Raw genomic sequence first — 21,032 nt, forward strand, 5'->3', positions numbered from 1 at the left:
ATAAAACTCGGCTGTTCGCAAGCATCTGGCCTGTTCTAAGATGACACACCTCACTTGGTAAGCAACATCTAATCATTAATGTTATATGCTGGACAGTTATGTTATTTTAAATGCAAACATATTTAAAACTTGTAAAAAAAACAAAAACAAAAACAACCCAACAACAACAAAAAACCTATAGCCCTTGAAAGAAGTGTTATGTCTCCTAATCAACTGACAGTATTGTGTTATGAAGAGAAGACTGTATGACAGCTGTCTGTCAGAATCAGCCTTTATAAAAGTGTATTTAGGTTTGTGTTAGCTGTTATGAAGGATTTATGAAGACCACTCTTAAGAAACGTGTTAGTAAATTTGAAATGTAGATTTTGATCAAATATTAAAAAATTGTTACACTGGTACAAACAAAGCTCAAATTGTTACCTAAATGGAGCAACCAAATTGCTCAGTTATAACTATCATTGTTATAAGGATAGTGAATGTCATTAGAACAATGCTAAAAATCATATAATATTAAAGTAAATATTTATTAATCTAACAAGCAAATGTGGTGGAGTCTGACAGTGGGGTGTGTTTCTACAGGTTGTGTACTGGAACACAACAGGGAGACAAAACACATCACTGCACACACAGGAGACTCAGTACTGCTACCCTGCAGCTGCATAGACTTGCTTGCCAAACCTGAGAGTTTCACCTGGAAGAAATACCACCCAAAAAGAAAAACATGGGATGTGATCTCCAGTGAGAGTGAACAGTACAGAAACAGAGTTCAGCTGGGTACTGCTCACGCTCCAGGAAATCTCTCTCTACTCATATCACACCTGACGGATGAAGATGAGGGAGATTACGATTGTGTGCATAAGGAATATGAACAACTATACATTAGACTCACTTGTAAAGGTAAGTAACTTAGATCCGTATTCTTAGTGCATTGATAATCTCATAAATAAACTGAACTTTAGCAAACTAGTGTTACATTATACCTGTAGCACCTGTTACACCTAAAGAGCACTCTTAGACCATCAAAGGCTGATATACATATACATGGACATAGTATGAATGCTACAGGTCACTTGGGTAGTGTTTTCTCACTGATGTGGCTTGGTGTGATGGGACAGGTAAGGCCAGATGCTCGCGGATGTAGAGAGAGATTTATTTTGTTTCAACTTTTGATGGGTGAACAGGCCAGGGTCAAAACAAGGAAAGCCAAGTCAGGGGTAATCCAAATCATACAGGTAACCAGTCCGAGTCCAACAACCAAAGAGCAATAACAAACCAAGCAAACTATACAAAAGGGATAGGAAAAAATCAGTAGTCTGGAGAACAAAAAACACAATCGAAACACAGGAAAGCAATCAAGGAAATAACGCTCGGTATGCAGTCGAAACTAGTGGCAATACCTCGCAATGCTGGTGAGGTCTAAACAGGTTTATATACAGGTGGGAAGTAGAAAATAGGTGCTGTCAATATTCTGGTGATGAGGATCTGAATGAATGTGTATGATTGGATGAGTCCTTGACCTTGCAACGAATGGCATGTTGGGTGTTGTAGTGTGCTTGGAGTTCGGTCGACGTGACACTTGGTAGGTGTTTGTTTGCAAAAGGACAGCTAAAACAAGTCCAGGGTAAATATACATTTCATCCATTTTTATAGGAGTGTATTTGTGGTTAAAGTGGTCTTGTATTGTAAAAATACTTGACTGGGATTTAAATTATAACTTAATCTTCTGGAAACAATCCATAATGTCACTGACCCTCATTTTGTCTTTCATGTCATTTCTAAAGTGCATAGTTGGACTATGACAGTATCAATAAACTGCCAGTGTAAAATTGTTTCCTAGCCACACTACATCTCATACCCCCAAAGTGACAGAAATGTCCTGTTTTTGATTCATTGCTTAGTACTAGATGTGTTCAGTTGTCCAAAGAACTATTTTATCTATTTTACCTCATGATGACATTTTTCTTATAGAGTCATGCATCCTAACTATGACCATCCACAAACAGTAAGTAGGAACTGTATGAACTGAAACCTCAAACTACTGTGGTTGGGGAAATACTGTTTTGCACTGGCATTTTGATATTATCATAGTCAGCACATGTCAACATTTATGAAAAATACAAATTTGATGTAAAATGTATTGCTTCACAATACTTCACAAAATGACAGAAATCCACTGTTTTTGACTTATCACCTTGCACAAGATGTGCTCCCAGTTGTCCAAATACATATGTTTTACCTCAAAATTGTTATTTTTTATTAACTTTCAAGTCCAAAATCATGTGTCCTAAGAAAGTACCAGCATCAAACTATTTCTGTCACACTAGTTTGACTAAAGGCTTTACTCAAAATGACAGAAGTGATCTGTTTTTGACTCATCTCACCCAGTATTAGATGTTTTACCTGAAAATGGCATTTTTCTTCATGTTTCCTGACTATGACACTGTCAATAAAGTGACAGTGCGAAACTGTATTTCCCAACCACAGAAGTCTAATTACAGGCTATATACCCAAATTGACAGCATTTTGGTCAACATGCAAAAGAAATTTAAAATATATATTTTAAATACTTTTAATACTTCATTGGGATTTTTATTTTTGACATAATTTGATTTGTTTTGTGGCCATATCAGAATGCTCAAGAGGGATAATAACATTGCATTAGTGCTAACTCTAATATAACATCATTACTTGAAAAGTCAAGGCTTCATTATAATTAGATTTAAACAACTTTTAAACATGTGCTTATGAGCTTGTTCACCTGCCCTCAGTCAGGCACAATCACATGTCTACTAGTGTCACGAATGTAAACCACCCTGAATGTTCCTATACACATTTATAATGGGTCAGTACTGTAGCCAAACTTGCAACGACAAGTAGTACTAAAGCAGTACACCATCTTATGCTAACAAACACATCTCCCTCTCCAGAAATCTCAACAACAGAATTTACATCAATATTTGATGGCAAAACAAGTGCAAAGGCTCCAGCTGATGCTTCCACTACTGACAGTGCAAAGACTCTGACTGACGGTAACATGCGTTTACTGCAAGGTCTCCTAATATCTTAAAAAGCAATTAAAATGCATGCTGTGTAAAAACACAAACACTAACACGCACACAAATACACATAACATTTGTATAACGTTACATTATACCTCTAGCACCTGTTACACCTATAGAGCACTCTTAGACTATCAAAGGCTACTGGAGATAGGATGAATGCTACAGATCACTGGAGTAGTGTTTTCTCACTGATGTGGCTTGGTAGGTGTTTGTTTGCAAAAGGACAGCTAAAACAAGTCCAGGGTAAATATACATTTCATCCATTTTTATAGGAGTTTGTGGTTAAAGTGGTCTTGTACTTTAAAAATACTTGACTGGGATTTAAATTATAACTTAATCTTCTGGAAGCAAGCCATAATGTCACTGACCCTCATTTTGTCTTTCATGTTATTTCTGGTGCATAGTTGGACTATGACAGTATCAATAAACTGCCAGTGTAAAATTGTTTCCCAGCCACACTACATCTTATACACCCAAAGTGCCAGAAATGTACTGTTTTTGATTCATTGCTTAGTACTAGATGTGTTCAGTTGTCCAAATAACTATTTTATCTATTTTACCTCATAATGACATTTTTCTTAAAGAGTCATGCGTCCTAACTATGCCCATCCACAAACAGTAAGTAGGAACTGTGTGAACTGAAACCTCAAACTACTGTGGTTGGGGAAATATTGTTTTGCACTGGTACTTTGATATTGTCATAGTCAGGACATGTCAACATTTATGAAAAATATCATTTTGATGTAAAATGTTTTACTTTTATTGCAAAATGACAGAAATCCACTGTTTTTGACTTATAACCTTGTACAAGATGTGCTCCCAGTTGTCCAAATACCCATATTTAACTTCAAATTTGTATTTTTCATAAATTTGCATGAGTCAAAAATCCTGTGTCCTGACTATGATGCATCCTACAAATTCCCAGCATAAAACTAGGCTACACCCACAATAACAGAAATTACCTGTTTTTGACTCTTTTCACCTTGTAGTACATGTGCTCCCAGTTGCCAAAGACATATTTTACCTGAAAATGGCATTTTTCTTAAGAGTCATGTGTCCTGACTATGACACTATCCATACAGTGTGTAACGTGGAGCGATCACGAGGCGGATGCATGAGCTGAGAAGAGCGAAATATATTAAGGGCAAATCCATAATCAGAGTCACAGTCACGTTGCAGGGTCATAGAGCCAACACAAAGAGTTTGGGAATACATCTTAAACAAACAAACAAAAGCACATGATGAACAAAACTAATAATAATAATAGTAGTAAATGACATTTACAATGTTTGGAAGAGGAAACAGTTCACAGCTGTGCTAAAAAAATGTATTCTGCTGCTGTGTAAGACTGGGGTCAGTGTTTGTTGTGTTGTTACAGTCTCTCCTCAGACTCTGCCCTACATCCCCTTTGCTTTGGTCACTGTGATCTTCCTCCACATTATCGTGGCTGTGGTTTATTACACCAAGAGAAACAAAGGTAAAAATTTCATTAGCAAGCTGTTATAATCAGATTGTTTTCTCATTGTGTCTATTAACATCCATTTTACCATGTGCAGAGTCAGTTCCTGAATGAACTGAATTGTTCTTGTTCATGTGACCTACTTCAGTGTCAGAAATGAGCAGAGTTCACTATAACACTGCTGGTGGAGATGGAACAGCTAGTTTGCAGTAGAGAAGAAAACCAAGAGAAATCAACAGACCAGCTACAGGCCTACACACCTGTTTAACAGACCTGCCACACACATCTGATTAGTTGTACCCACTGACCTGAACAAGTTTGTGTGTTGGAGTTAGAGAGTCATCAGAATGTCTTCATTTGAATACACTTCCTCTCCACTGTAAGTTAACTGTCAGGTCATTCACTAGTCTGTAGTTTTGAAGAGTGTGTGTATGGTGTCTAGCAGTAGTCCTGCTGTAGCTGTGTGTGTGTGTGTGTGTGTGTGTATGTAACTCAGTAAGAACGCAGGTGTGTGTTTATCTGCTCCTTGTGCTCCATGCTGCTGATGGTGAGTGTTACCTTCTCTCTACAGGTGTTGTCATCATCATATATTATTTTACACAAAGGTATTTATATCTGGGATAAGCAGAGAGCAGCAGCACCCAGCCATCTGAAATCACACATAAAAACATTTGGATTTGTGTTTAACCATTTATTTATCAGAAATGGTGATCTGTGTGCTGCAGTTTGTACAGTGACAGAATTTGTTGGTCACAGATTTTGGTGTAACACCATCATTTAACCATCTGATGGCTCAGAGCAATGTCTGTTTCTGCATATATTCTTAAATTCACCTTAAAGGTACTTACATGTTTGATATCACAGTGTTCAGAACAATCTCAGCTATCTTCCTAATGAGGTAGAATTTGACATAGATCACTGTATAAAGTAATATTATGGAATATGGAAATTTTTCATCTCATATGAAAAAATACCTTTACTCATGTGGACCTGTTTGGTGATTGAAATAGGTTTACCAAAGTAGTGAAATACATGAATAAAGTAATATTAAAATGTCTAAGAAATGTCTAAAATGACATTGTGTACATTTATTGAGTAAAAGCATGGTCTGTTAGCAACATTTAGCAGCTTTTGTTCTAAATTAAATGACCAAAATGTGCTCCTTCAGTTTAGACGCCAAACATGTCTTGTCCACCTGGGTTAAGGGAAAATAAAGTACATTTGCTTCTTTGCTGACCTGTTCCATTAAGTGGCACTGAAATCTGCACTGTGGTTCAGTCCAGAAAATAGGAAGCAGTGCTAATTATTTGCTAATTGCTAATTAGCTACTAGCATAAAGTAGGAATTGTAAGACTAAGACTAAGACTGACAAAATATAGAACCAGAGTACATGTGGGTTTTTTTGTTTGTTTTTGGTACACTTGAGAAAAGAGGCTAACTGCTAAATCAAAATGTTAAATGCTGTAAATGTCAATTTAAATATTGTCAATCTAGAACTAAATTCTAACTCCAACAACCATCATTTTGCTCTATGATTCTGTAAAAAAATGTATTGCATTTTATTACTACATTATGCTATTTTTCCTAAGAAATCATTTTTCTGCATTTTATGTGTGTATCTCTATTGAAGGATATTTGACCTTTAAATAGCAGCATATTTTTTTCTGTTATTAATCATGTCTTTTAAGGTCAAATGCCAAAGCGTTGGCTGTATGCATCACTTCCACTGTGAGAGTCTATTGCTGTTTCATAAATAAAGAGCCAAAGCAGGACAGAGAGTTGTGGTTTCTGTTTACACCCACAGATAACCACATACATCATGAAGGTGTGCGTGGTGCAGTTTGACAGCAGAATGTGTGTAGAGTGCAGTTCACTGACAGCAGTTGGACGCCACTGTCTGTTACTTTCTCTTTAGGACCTTAGAGTGGAAACCATTCTGAGCTGTGGTTGGGTTCACATGTACACATTACTGGTGTACAAATTCAGTGCACTGGACAGACAAGCTTGATCAGGAGGGTTGAACACCAAAGTAGAGCAGATGGTTCTGCAGATTTGTACACAATATGAAACCAGATCAGTGACATGGAAACAGACTCACTCAGACTCAAGAAAAAACACCAAATGTGAAAATCATCTTGTATCCCAAACAGGCAACTCTGGTCCAGTGTTTGGTGTGAAAGGGTTCATATGTAGGCTGGTCATGGAAGGTGGTTGCTTAGGGCAGTAGAGCAGCATTGAAAAGGTTCTGCAAAGTGAATATATTTTGCTGTTGACATATTAACTATATAGTTATACTAAAATATAAATATTAGGAGTGTAATGGTACATGTATTCATCCCAAATCACCACATACACATTACAGTTCTGTGTATGCAGTCATATGGAGAGTATGTGGTAGTCTAAATGTGAAAGCTGATGAACGTAATGTGGAATCAAATTTCACACTTGCAAATTCGACGCCAAAAAAGGCTAGCAACACGCTAGGCTGGATTTAACTCAAGCACGTTAGCGACATTTACTGAATCATTAACACTATGAGCTGTTTCTTTCAAATCACCTGTGTGGGAAAGTTTCCCAGCGACCTGAGTGGTGGACGAGGACAGTGTGTTGGTGTTGTAGTCTGTGGGCTAAAACACATGAACATGCAATTGCACATTCAACAGCATCACCCAGACGTGTTTGTTGCTTTTGTCCCGTTCTACCAAACAGTGATATCTAAACTGGGATGTGATGGATATCTTACAATCAAAGTCCTTCTGGTGAAGTGGAACTTGGAATCTTCTTCAGATATATTTATTTCTCAGGCGGTTATTAGTAATCCTTGGATCATTCTTACTACAAACTTGTAACTCTTGTTAAAATGAACTTATATTACAATTATAATTAGTTTAGCATTACTGAATTTGTAATGTGTCTAGCTGGGGGGAAATTGACACACACACACACACACACACACACACAACTGCTGCAATATGGCCAGACCCACATTTGAAGGACCTGGAGAAAGACATCATTATACAAACCCTAAATGTACATTCAAAGTGATAAAAATCTGCTAAAGTGATACACCACCGCCCACCCCAAAATACACACACATGCTCCCACACTCACAAATACATGCATGCTCCTGTGCGCACACTATCACTGATGTCACTGTGGCAACAGCTACCGGTTTACAGATATGACAGTTCCCAGGATGCATCTCTTCCTCCTCATATATGTATTGCTAATCTGGGTGCACTGGATGCAATGTGTGAAATGTGCTCACTTGTTTATTTCTGTTTGTGTTATTTATTCCTCACTTGTTCATTATGTATATGATGCAGCTGTTGGTCACTGTCCACTTGGTCAGGAAGACTGGACAGCTCATGCAAATACACACAAACACACACCCACCCACACAGGCACACCTACGCACACACACACACACACAGACACATACATACACAAGACCATGATACTTTTGGAGATTCATGGGCTTTAGGTTCTGCTGTGATCCAGCTCTGAACTTCATGGTTTAATCAATAAATCACTAACTGACTCAGGAGGGATTCTGAGGAACAATGTCACATTCACTCCAGTGACACTGTGATGTTTCAGAGAAAGCCAGATGCTCGAGGATAAAATGAAATGTGGTTTTAATCAGAAAAGGATAATCCAACATGGTCAAAACACAGGCAAGGAACAGAACCAGTACTATAGGATAAACAGCCAGGGAGAATCACAGAGAGGAACTACAGTCCAGGTCGAAATCTAGAGAGACAAAATATTCAGGCAGACAAATACAAGATGGGCAAAAAATAGAAATAAGAAATACAATATATAACATTCATCTAGCACTTTTTCCCAAAGCAACTTACAATTATGACCAAATACAATTAGATCCATTGAGAATTAAGGGTCTTGCTCAGAGGCCCAACAGTGGCAACTTGGTAGCAGTGAGGTTTGAATGGGCAACCTTCTGATTACTAGTCAAATACTTTAACCACTGAACTACCACTGCATAACACACTGAATGCAATACAATACAAGTGGCAATATTTCCCAAAATGCCTCTCACAGGCAGTACTACTCTATCCTCAATCCTGTTCTCCTTCTGCTGCTGGGACTCATCCTAATGTATGAAAAGAGTTATTTACATACACCAATACACACACACACAAATACATGTTTACACATCAATAACTACACGCACACATTATACAATCAGAGCTATGAGAAGTTCTCAGTCTCACGTTTTTTTCTTCCTTAGCAGAGATATGGTGACAGACAGATAGCAGAGACGGACCAAGTCGACCAAGTACTGCATCGAACCACCCTGCCTCCTAGAGTCCAGAATATGGCGCACTTCATAGATCGGGGCACAGTCAGAGCTATGGAGGAGTGGCCTCGGGAGAGACCTCATCTAAGGGCCCTGGAATCACAGGCTTCAGAAGGACCAAATGAAACGACCTTGAAACACAAAAGTGAGCAGGTAAGTTGAGTTGATATGTGACTTCATTCATGTGCTTTGTAATTTAATTCAGACCTATAAATTTGGGACCCAGCCTGCGACATGACCCTGGCTTGTGGAAGTCATGCGTAGAGAGCCACATTCTGTCACCAGGTTGGTACAGCAGGGTCTCCCTCCCATGTCTGTCCACCACCTCCTTATATCTATGGTTCTGTTCAATACACAGGTGTGTCTCCTTCCATACTTTTTCAACTACAGTGAGGACCGTAGTGTTACCTTCAGAACATGGGAGGTCTGTAAGGAAATCTAAAGCAATGTGAGACCAAGGTCTGTCTGGTATGGGAAGTGGCATGAGCTTTCCTGTGGGTAGGGTCTTAGGTGTTATACTCTGACTGCAAACTGAACACGAAGAAACATATTTATGAACATCGCCCGTCATGGTCTCCCACCAGTACCAGTTAGCCAGAAGCTGTGGAGTACATGTCTTCTCAGCATGCCCTGAAACCAGCGAGGAATGAGCCCACGTCAACAGGCGGTCACGGCACGAGATAGGAACATACTGTTTCCCTGACGGACACACCTTTGGAATGACTGTGTCTTGCATGGCCTGTTCTGTTTCATCATCTATTTCCCATTGTATAGATGACAGATGTATCCAGCTAGGAAGGATGGTTTCCATCTCCTGTCTCCTCCAAGAAAACACAGAATAAGGTATCAGCTTTAGTATTCCGGGTCCCGGGATGGTACACAATCTTAAAATCAAATGTCGAGTTGTTTAGCTGTAGGCATGTATTCCAGATTCCTGTGGTCGGTGATAACAAGAAAGGGATGAGTCGCCCATCTAACCAACACCTTCACTCTTCTAAGGCCAGTTTAATGGACAACAGTTCACGTTCTCCTATTCAGTAATTACGTTCCACTGGTGATAACTTATCGGAACAATAAGCTACTGGGTGTAACTTGGACCTATCTTGTCCTTGTGAAAGTACAATAAAAGGTGGTTTTCCATTCATCACCTTTCTTGATCCTTATCAAATTAAATGCACTACGGAGGTCTAAATTGGTGAAGATCTTGTCTTCTTTTAGTAGTTCCAGAGTGACAGGAATGAGAGGTAACGGGTATGAATATTTCTTGGAAATGTGATTTCAGTAGTCAATACAGGGACGAAGACCTCCGTCCTTCTTTTTTACAAAGAAAAATCCTGATACCATGGGGGAAGTGGATTTCTGAATAAAGCCTTGACTTAATGCTTCATCTATATATTCCTCCTTGATCCTCTCTTCTTCTTGGGAGAGAGGATAAATACGAGCCTTGGGAAACACGGCTACCTCCAGGAGCTCAATAGCACAGTCGTGGGGGAAGATGGGGAGGTAACAGGGTTGCTTTTTTCTTACTAAAGACCAAAGAGAGATCCTGGTATTCCAGAGTGAGGGAAAAGGCTTGTGTATCAGCAGGGCTCTCAACAGTGGTGGAATATAACTGGACAACTGGTAATATCAAACAATTTCTTAGGCATTGAGATGACCACTGAGTGATTTCCTTACGTGACTGTGATATAATTGGGTCATGTTGTTCTAGCCAAGGTAGACCTAAAATGACTGGAAATGAGGCATCTTCTATGACAAGAAATTAGATAATCTGTAATGGGGCTCAAATCCAGGACAGATAGCTAATGACCCCAACACTCGGCTGGGTGAGCTACCACACTTTAATGAAGGTGGGCCCATGTGCAAAACAATTAGATCTTAGAACAGAAAACAAGAAAAGTAAAAACCCAATGGTGGGAAGGCAAACCGCTTTGTTGCGAGGCAAACAAGCTCCCGCTAGACTACAGCAGACATAAACTATCCTCCCCTTATATTGCACTTCAAAGCAATGGAAGATAACAAAACATGTCAAACCCCAAGACAGCACTGACCAGCTCAGTCAGTCTACATGAGGATTATGTCGCTGAAGCCAGGGGTACCCCAAAATCAGTTGCAAGTTGGGAGCTGAGTGTGGAAAAAGGGAAAACAAAGGATGCCACAGGAAGAATGGCAGCCCCGATGCACTGGGGAAAACCAAACTCTGAAACTTCCCAAACAAAAACAGAAAAGAGGGCAGTACTTTAGTGGCTAAGGGGAGCCTCGGGAGAGAGACAGACTCGAGAGGGGAAAACTGCAGAAGGGAGGGGACGTGTAAAAACACAGACACCCACAGTAGAAGAGCAGTGTAGCACAAGGGCTCACAGACATCGATACCCATAGTTACAGGCTAGGAGCTTGGCTCAAAACTTTAGCAAACACCCAGCACTGAATTACTGGGCTTATATAGATCTCTCCCCAGCTGTTGGGCATCAAGCCTGATTAGTAGCGTGTCTGACTCGGGGCCTCCCTCTGGTGGCCGGAGGGGGCCTCGGCCTGGTGCCAACCCTTATATGATCTCTGAGTGGTGTACGTTTGTGGTAAGTTTTATGGATGTAGTGCAGAGTGTAATGGAACCGGCTCCTACTGGTGTTCCGTTCAGAGCCGCCAGGCGAAGAGGCTTGGGTAATAGCTCCACTGGGATGTCCCAATTCCCGTACAACGTGTGTGTATGAAGTTTCCCTCAGCTCCTGAATCAACTAAGGCTGCAAACACAGAAGATGGTGCAGGAGGCCCAACATAAACAGTTTTAAAAAATGACTTAACGATCATCTTTCTTGGTGGCAAGATCTCTATCTTGTTTTCTGACGTGGGTTGCCTGATGCATCTATGGCTCAGTGATGCTCGATTAGGTCGAAGACTACAATCCCTGATAACATGTTCTAAGTAGCCGCAGTAAAAACAGAGACCATCTTGGAGTCACATTGCATTGGTTCCGCTGTCTGCTCTCGTATGAGCTCTGGTCTATAACTGGGAGGGGGATAGGTATGGCGAGAACTACTAGTTCTACATGGTTTTTGTTCTTGGATGAAATGATCCAGATGTATAGAAAGAGGTATAAGCCAACTTTTCATCCCAGCAAGCCATTTCATGTAAAACCTCTTCACTGAGACCGTTACAGAAAGTGACGATCAACGCCGCCTCATTCCATCCACTGCCAGCAGCAACTGTACGGAATTCTCATCCGTAGTTGGCCACAGAATGATTGCCTTGGTGTAATTTGGTAAGTATCTCCCCACAGGCTTTTTCCTCATGTGGGTGATCGAACACAGCCTTGAATTGCTCAATAAAATTGTCATAAGATGCCAGTTATACATTAGCCCAGATGGTAGTCCGCCAGGTAAGAGCTTTGTCAGTTAGACGAGAGGTAATGAAGAAAATTTTATCTTGATTGGAAGGATATTGAAATACAATGAACATTGCAACATGAAACCACTTGTCTGGGGAGCCATAATTTTTGGGTTTACTCACAGGGAGGGTTGGTTGGATACTGCTCATGGCGGTAGTAGGTGCAGGCGTGGGACTGAACTAAGAAGGAGTAGTCATCATTTGTAGCTGGGATGTAAGTTCTCTGAGACTTTGTCCTAGTTCCAACATTTGAATTTGTTGGTCTGCTTGTTGCTTGCCTATAGTATCCATTGACTGTGTGAAACCCTCAAGCAACTGGTGCTGTTGGTGGATTAGTTGACCCTGGTTGGTCAAAGCTTCCTTCAAAGCATCTGAGGCTGCGGTCTGCATGGAGGCAAAGTATTCTGTTTTATGCGGACCAGGCAAAATCAGACGCTCACGGATAAACAAGTAACAGGTAATGGAAACAGTCACAAAAAAATTACTAACTCAAAAGTAGGGAAAACAGTCTGTGTCAAAAAACCATAAAGACCATCAAATAATCCAGGCATCACACTCCAAAAGGGGCAGGCAAAAATCAGAAACGGGAAACATTAAGTCAATGTTCGGTATACAGAAAAACAATCCACAAGAGCGTTTGGTATGCATAGGACTCTAGATGCAATATTTCACAGTGTCCTAATGTTCGAGACAGGCTTAAATAATCAAGTACACAGGGGAGTTCAATATTCCGGTGATGACGATCTGACGTGAAGTTCATAATTGGTGGAGTCCTGGGTTGGGTGACGAACAGCCTGCTGAGTGTTATAGTGTGATGAGGAATCGGGCGATATGACACATATGGGCTGAATGCTGGAATGTAAATAATGACCAAAGCAGATATTAACACACAATGGTGCTTTTGCCAATGCAAAGATGGTGCAGATAAGTGTGAAAAGGTAATGGAGAGCTCAGACTGGAGAGACGACATTTCACTGAGGCATAAGAAAATAAAAAATGGCATCCTTGGAGGGTGACACTCTATTTTGGTGGTGGTGGAGGCAACTTCTTTGTTGTAAACCATACTGGTGTCAATAAATACATCTGTTTTTATCTACGATCCTGAACGCTGACTCTCATTGCCTGTTTCAGTGCTTTGATGTTTTGCATGACTCATCAGCTCTGTAAATATCTGAGCATCAAAGTTTCACATCCGCTATTACCATCAGTCATCAGCCATAGTGGAAATCACAGACTACATGATCAAAAATCTGCTAGCTGCAGTTCTTTGTGAAATGCATATGATTCCTAGTGCAACCACAAAAGTGTCCCCTTTCAAAGTTTTGATGGGAAAACCATTTGAGCCAACCTCCTGCTAGCTGTTTGGCACACTCTGATCAGGTTGTGCCCTCATTAAGAGCCACCAACTCTGCCCCATAAACCAACTCCTAACTGACACTGAGGAAAACATGGAGGAGCAATGCAATACACCAAGTGCCCCGGTGTGGTTTTGACTGCATCCACAACTCGCACAACCCACCAATCACAATTTCAACATGTAACCTGTGACTGTCAGGTTGATCAGGGGTGAGGCACCCTGACAGACGTAACACATGTGTGTCACAACAAGACTTTTTTAAGAGGGGCTTTTGTGAAGCTGATATGTAGGGTGATGCCACCTGAAGGAGATCAGGCTAACCAACCTTGATTAGCTCCTGGCTTGTGGCTTCGCTCTGGTAGCCGTGAACTGCCGTTGCAAGCCACCCGTTACTTAACCAACATCATCTCAATTAACAACACTGGAGGATGCCACAACCGTTCAATGAACAGGTAGGTATTTCCATGACTTTTCAATGCTAAGCTGCACACCATTGTTGGTACTCTTCAAATATCCTCTGACAAATGGTTCCAGTGTCCTGTGTGCAGCTCAGGACTTCTCTCCAGGCACCTGAGGTTCACAAAGATGAAACCGGACTCCTCACTGAGGGTTGACCATCCAGATGCTTAACAAACTGCTTTGAGGGTAATAAGAATGCTCTGAAATTAAAATGCTCCTTAACATCTGTTCAACGCTTTTTAAAAGTCTCAGGTAGCCAATTCTTTAGCTGCTTTAATTCCACCTGCTATTTTCATTAATAAGAAGAAAAAATCCCTTTGAACTGATAGTGAAATGAACTGACCAAACAGGGTAGTAAAAATATTTGGTGTGTCTGTTGGGGTTAGAAGTTTGTCAAAATTTCATTTGAATACACTTCCTCTCCACTGTAAGTGTAGAACATTCAGTAGACTATATTTCTAAAGAGTGTGCATGTTACTGTGGGTTACTATGGATGTCAAGGCCTGTTTGATACTCAAAAAGGATGGCAGAGGCCCTCATCCTGGGAATTTTGAACTGTTTCCATCAGGTGTTTTTCACAGACTGCACATTAACTGGGCGAACCAAAAGGGTCATGTGGGAGGGTCTGTTCTACTGACCTGCTTGATGTCATCAACATCACCCACATCCATGCTGCCAGAGTCAGTGACTGACTGATTAAAATATGAAGTTTATAGCTGGATCACAGGAGAACCTAAAGCCCACAAAACCATGGGGGGGGGGGGGGGTATCACTAGGTACATTTAGGGTGTGTGTAAAATGATGTTTTTCTCCAGGTCCTTCAAATGTGGGTCTGGCCATCCTGAAGCAGCTGTGTGTGTGTGTATGTTTTTGTTTGTATGAATGTGCATGGATGCGGGTGCATGTGTTTTTATGTGTGTGGCTTGGCCACCTCCTGTCACGTCTCTGTTGTACTGGGACTGTCATGACCTTTCATTGTTACCCTACCAATGCCAGTGTCTGTCTTTGTCTGTCCCCATTACTGTCTGTGTAACTGTCCCAATTACAGTTGTGGTTCCAGTTCCTGTTGTCCCGCCCCTGTCCAGCCCATCTCCCATTCTAATCCTGTAGAGGTTCCTGCACCTCCTCTCAGATGACCTCCAGTCCATCCCACTGTCCAGCCTGGAATCCTGTCCTCTCCTGTCCCTGAGTCCTGGTGTCAGTTTCCTGTCCAGCCTGCTGTCAGGTTTCTGGTTGCAGCACAGGGTTCTGTTTCCACCCCTCACCCAACAGACTTTTTTTCTCTTTTTCCAGATGTCCCTGTCAAGGTTTCTGTCCCCAGCCCAGACCCTGCCATGTTACACTGGCCTCGGGTTCGCTTGTCAGCTGGTACGCACTTCAGGAGCTGCACGTTGGGGTGGGTATGTTCACGTGTGCTTTCATTTTCATTAAAAACCACATCAAAGATAACTCATGCGTGCATCCTGCCCCACACTCGTTAAACCAATGTGTGTTACCTCCCTTGGTAGATGATGTACTGAATGTCTTCTAACCTGTTGGAGATGTCATTGTAGTAGTAGGTTTAGTTGAAGCTGTTGGACTTGTTGTATCAGTGTCCACTGGAGGAGGATTTACAGGTTTATATGGAGCCTCTGCAAGATTAGAAAAGTGTGATCAGTTATAAGTAATGAGGGTTCAGGGCTGTTATGTATTTAACAAGTTTAGATTTTGTACTACAGAACTGATGTATGTACAGTTTGGCCAAGCAGACGTGTTCAGTTCTCTGTGTGTCAGCGGTGGTGATACGTTGGCTACGTCTGAAGCTGCAGGGCTCTGTAGGTGCAGTGTGTCCTTCAGTCATTTTCTGAGAGTGAATGAATTAGGGGCTCCTGGGTCGAGTCTCTCTGTCTCTCTGTCTCTCTCTCTCTCTCATTTCAGTTCAGTAAGCTTTATTGGCATGACCATATACAACTATAGTATTGCCAAAGCGGTATTACAACATGAACATTACACAACATTACAACCTTTGCAATCATGGAAATTAAGAATTCTGTTATAAAAGAACTTGAAGAGAAACAATAATTGGTCTGAAATAATAATAATTAGAAGAAGTAAAAGCGAAGAAGTGAAAAGAAAGGAAAATAAATAAATAATAAGGATGAAAAATAATAAATAGTTAATAATAATAAAAAGTTGATAATAAATACTTAATAATAACAAATAGTTAATAATAATAAATAGTTAATAATGATAAATAGTTAGGTAACTTTTATAAACTGGGTAATATAGTCTGTGTGTGTGTGTGTGTGTATGTGTGTGTGTGTGTTTGGGTGGGTTAATCACTGTCCCTCATCTTATGGGAGGCAGATATGCATCACCCAGCTAAAGCGCTGCTTTTCTTCTTTTCGCCCAGTAGGATGGGCAGTTTGTCAGTGTTAGACAGACACTTAAAGTTGGGGTGGACCGTCTCAGATTTTTTTTTGCTGACACAGTCTCTGTTCTCTGGGCAGACGCACATGTGTAAACAAAAGTTCTTCATTTCCAAAACAGGTAGACATAATGTCAGAAGTAACAAAATGATGCAAACTAAACACTGACTAAACAGAACACCAAAAAAGGAGAACAACGATACAGGAACTGTGCAGAAGCAATAAAACTGTGATGGAACGTTTGATACTAAGACATCGAAGCTTGTATCACACAGTGTCCGGAAGATTGTATCAGTTACTGTTACCACTAATGTTAGCACTAAAGTTACTAATAACACGTGACTAATGATGCTTGAAGCTTCAAACGTCACCGAACCACAGGATGAGGGTGAGAGTGTTTCATAAGTTTGGCACTGTCCTATAATGTATCTTTTTACTAAAAAATTGGAAAAAAAAAATTGTACAACTGTGTCTGTTACAACAGCAGGTGGAATTACGGCAGCCACAGAACTGGCTACCTGAGACTTTAAAAAAAAAAGTGTGAAAAGTGTTTAAAGGAGCATTTAATTTCAGAGCATTGTTTGGTTTTTTTTTACCCACAGTGCATGAAACATAAGTCAGAGTGTATTTTAGTTGCACGTGTTCAGTTTGAGTAGTGTGATTCAGTTTCAAATTTGATGTGGAATTTGTTTGCAGGAGTAACGTGTTTGTTGGTCAAACAAACTGATGTTATATAGACTATCGACTAAACATATACAGCCATAGACTGGAATGTCCAATTAAAGTGAAAGCTAAAATAAACAAGTTGACAGTCTATAGATTATTAACTAAATGTCTACAATCATGGACTGAATTCTCCAAATAAAGTGAAAGCTGCACTATGTAGATTGTATGCTGTCCACTACACTATAGGACAGAAACCTTGGTCTCACCATGAGAAACAGTGTCATCTTGAGGACTTACTGTGCCCTGGGCCTACATGGCATTGTGTTTATTGTGCCCTACGCTCTGGTGGAGCGATGTTTACCATGCTCTGCCCCTGGGTGATGTGGTGTTTAACATGCCCCAGGCTCTAGGTGGCGCTGTGTTCCCGTGCCTGGGCTCTGCTGCATCCCTCCCACAGGATGGTGTGGTCATGCACTGTTCAGTGAACTGTGCTGGTGTGGCCGTGTTTCCCTGCTCCACCTCCCGAGTCTGGGTCCATGACAACACCTGTAGTGAGAAGGTAACACTCACCATCAGCAGCGTGGAGCACAAGGAGCAGATAAACACACACCTGCATTCTTACTGAGTTACACACACTGCACACAGCTACAGCAGGACTGCTGATACACACCATACACACTCTTCAATACAGTCTACTGAATGACTTCACAAGAACACTTATAGTGGAGAAGAAGTGTATTCAGATGAAACTCTGACAAACTAACCACCACACACACACACACCAAATATAGAGATGCGGTAGGTTTTGTAAGTTGTCATGTGGTACGTCCTCTTTCTTCCTTATCATTCAGTGATCTATCAGATATTCTCACATTGTCAGTGAGGACGGTCTCATTCTTAGTTAAGTGACTCCGTCCTTTGTCATAGAGACATGATGTAGAAGCTCAGGGGGTGAGATCCAACATAACCTCCCTCACTGCTGTTTGGTCATTTCAATTCACTACGACCCCCAAAGTACTTCAGAGGCTTATTAATGAAAACAGTGTAACGCTTCTTACTTGGAATGAGGAAAAGGTGCTACGGGGTAACCGCGATGCGTGGAGTTAACATGGAGTGACACACACACTGGTGTGGACAATCTGAAAGACTTTTATTCTCTCCTGGACCACATCAAGCCAGGTCACACGGCTACCATCACTGTATTTATACGTAAAGGAAACAGTACAAAGCACCGTACAGCGTTAACAAAGAAAAAGGAGTGTTGAGAAGATGAGCAGAAAGGTGACGGTCGCCCCCCTCACTCTCGTGACATTACACACAACTGTGTCTGTTACAACAGCAGGTGGAATTACAGCAGCCACAGAACTGGCTACCTGAGACTTTTAAAAATGTTTGAACAGATGTTTAAAGGAGTATTTAATTTCAGAACATTATTTTTATACACAGTGCAGTGCATGAAACATAAGTCAGGGTGGATTTTAATTGCACATGTTCATCTCGAGTAGTGTGGTTCAGTTTCAAATTTGATATGGAATTTGTTTGCAGGAGTAACGTGTTTGTTGGACAAAAACTGGTCTTCACTCTGTAAGAATGTCACTCCACCACTAGAGTTGTGAACTCTACTCACACCACAAATGTACTGTTGCTTTCAGCTTCTGCATATCAAAAGCCTTTTCCTGGTCCATGCAATAACGTACAGGCTAAAGGTATGAATTATGTAAGTCAATAAAAAACATCAGTCTTATAGAAAATTTGACTTTTTACAAATAAATTATAAGTCTTGATAAGAAATTTGTAATGTTATAATCCCAGTGTTGCCATATGATTTACATAAAATTGTAGCATGGGTCCACCTAGTGGTAAAATGTTAGATTGCAGTTTTTACTAGATTGTAAATTGTTGGTTTGAATTTTTTTTTTTTACATGTAAACTCATAAGAACTCAGCTGATTATCCTACATTTTGACTCTATTCTCTTGATTATGAGTAAATACAGTGCCTATTCCTACAAAGGCATAATGATCTATTGCACTAATGTAAATTGTACTGTACTGTTACCGCCAAGATTTATTTGGTTAAAGAAGTAACATTTACTGTCACCAGGTAATGATTACTAACTATGATTATTTGCTTATTTGTCTTAGTCCATAGATATCTGTGTGTGTATATATATATATATATATATATATATATATATATATATATATATATATATATATATATATATATATATATATATATATATATATAAACTGTAAAATCCACCTGATAAAAATAACTGCCAGAATGATAAATTGATAAATTGGTAGCCTAATAACCAAGTCTTTATCAAATTTATCAACTTTTACAATACGTTTTCAGATCATATCTAATGCTACAATGCTACAGCATGGTTTCTAAATAACACACATACTTTTATATACTCACAACCCACTTTACTAGAAACAGAGAGACAACTTGGGACACAGGGTCTGTGAGTTTGTAGACAAAAACAAATGCATCTGATTTAATGTTTTATATATGAATCCAAAGGGAATTGTGAAATAAAATTAATTGTCATAATTCATAATTGGTAAACAGGACAACACCTGATCATATCTTACATGTTACCTGACTCTTAAATATGTACATGTATCAACTGGACTAGTGAAATTTTATTAGCACTTGAAACAAACTGGTGTGGCCATGTTTCCCTGCTCCACCTTCCGAGTCTGTGTCCATGACCACTGGGAGGCGTGTCTTTGGTGGGGGAGACTGTAACGGTGCCCTCCGTCTGGCTACGGTGGCAGCTACCACATGGCTTTTGTTTATATTGTGTCTTTTGTTTAAAGGATCTTTGTGTTTTGCTGTTGTGTCATGCCACGCACAGGTCGCATGTGCTCCGTCTCAGTCACTGTGTCACCTGTGTCGTTATGTCTTTCTTTCTTTCCTTTTAAACCCCCTTTTTTAAGTGCTGTAACAGTTATTGTTACGTTGAGTTTCTTTCATTGTCTTCTGTCATTCTTAGTTTCTCTTTGTTTGCTTTGTCTGACTCTTCAGACAGAAACTGGCACTTCCTTCCTTTTTTGTACATTCTTCACCTGTGAAAGAACGCATGCATCTGTATTCATGGTTGTGGTGCAACTCTGGAAATCAATCACAGCTCGGGCAGAAGATATTTCAATGTTTTATTTAAGTCCACTGTGCCCAGTGTTGACACAGCACAAACCTGTTCTCACTTTCCTGAACCCTTTATCCATCTGTCTGAGTTTTATAATTGCTAAACTTTAGTGTGTCTCTTGCTCTGAGAGGACAGAACACAAGAGCTGAATAACAGGAACCATGTGCGTGATTACAGCTGTCAAATGTGATGGAAAGGGTGAGTTGCCTGTCGTCCAGGAAAGGAGTACTTCAGGAACAGCAGGGGGGTCAGGGAAACCACAAGGGTGTAGAGGAACTAAAGAAAGTGTGTGTGACCATGGGCTCACTCAGAGGGCTCACTCTCCTTACAGTTACTCTGTAAGAGAGACTGAGTCACTTGTGCACAAAGGTATTATTAAGTGAAGCAAAGCACTTCTGAGATAGTTCTGAAGTCCTAGAGAGCCTGCTTGCTGCCCATGGTGCTGAAATTACAGAGTTAGTTTCAGCACCATAGACAAACACAAATGGAGCCATTTAGTAAATCTTAGTTCTTTTTTTGTTGAGGTTGCTGTTCAGTTTCCAGTTTTGTATGAAGGATTTACTAAAGATTGTGTGCTAAACATATATTCAGTGCTAACATTTCTCTCAAGGTGTGTCTCTCAACATCTCAAAAAGTTTAAGTCAATGTTACACAATTAACACAACTCAGAGTACTTATTCTATATGTTACATTCTACATAAAATTCACCAGGTTGCCTTTACATTATGTGATGATGTCATTAGTTTGATGTTACATT

General features: G+C 40.3%; 3 long non-coding RNA genes across 4 annotated transcripts in view; all 3 read left to right on the forward strand.

Annotated features, from left to right (window-relative positions):
• Positions 1-21,032, forward strand: part of LOC145647300 (uncharacterized) — a 498,552-nt gene that overhangs the window by 164,183 nt on the left and 313,337 nt on the right. The gene's annotated exons all lie outside the window — the stretch shown is intronic.
• On the forward strand, positions 761-5,174 carry LOC145659985 (uncharacterized). Its single transcript, XR_014126199.1, has 4 exons — positions 761-897; positions 2,928-3,029; positions 4,441-4,539; positions 4,670-5,174. It is a non-coding gene; the product is annotated as an uncharacterized LOC145659985 (long non-coding RNA).
• On the forward strand, positions 8,821-10,018 carry LOC145660435 (uncharacterized). Its single transcript, XR_014126803.1, has 3 exons — positions 8,821-8,995; positions 9,617-9,685; positions 9,773-10,018. It is a non-coding gene; the product is annotated as an uncharacterized LOC145660435 (long non-coding RNA).

This window comes from Electrophorus electricus, chromosome 2 (assembly GCF_041902795.1).
Source record: "Electrophorus electricus isolate QZ-2024a chromosome 2, ASM4190279v1, whole genome shotgun sequence".
Lineage (NCBI taxonomy): Eukaryota > Metazoa > Chordata > Actinopteri > Gymnotiformes > Gymnotidae > Electrophorus > Electrophorus electricus.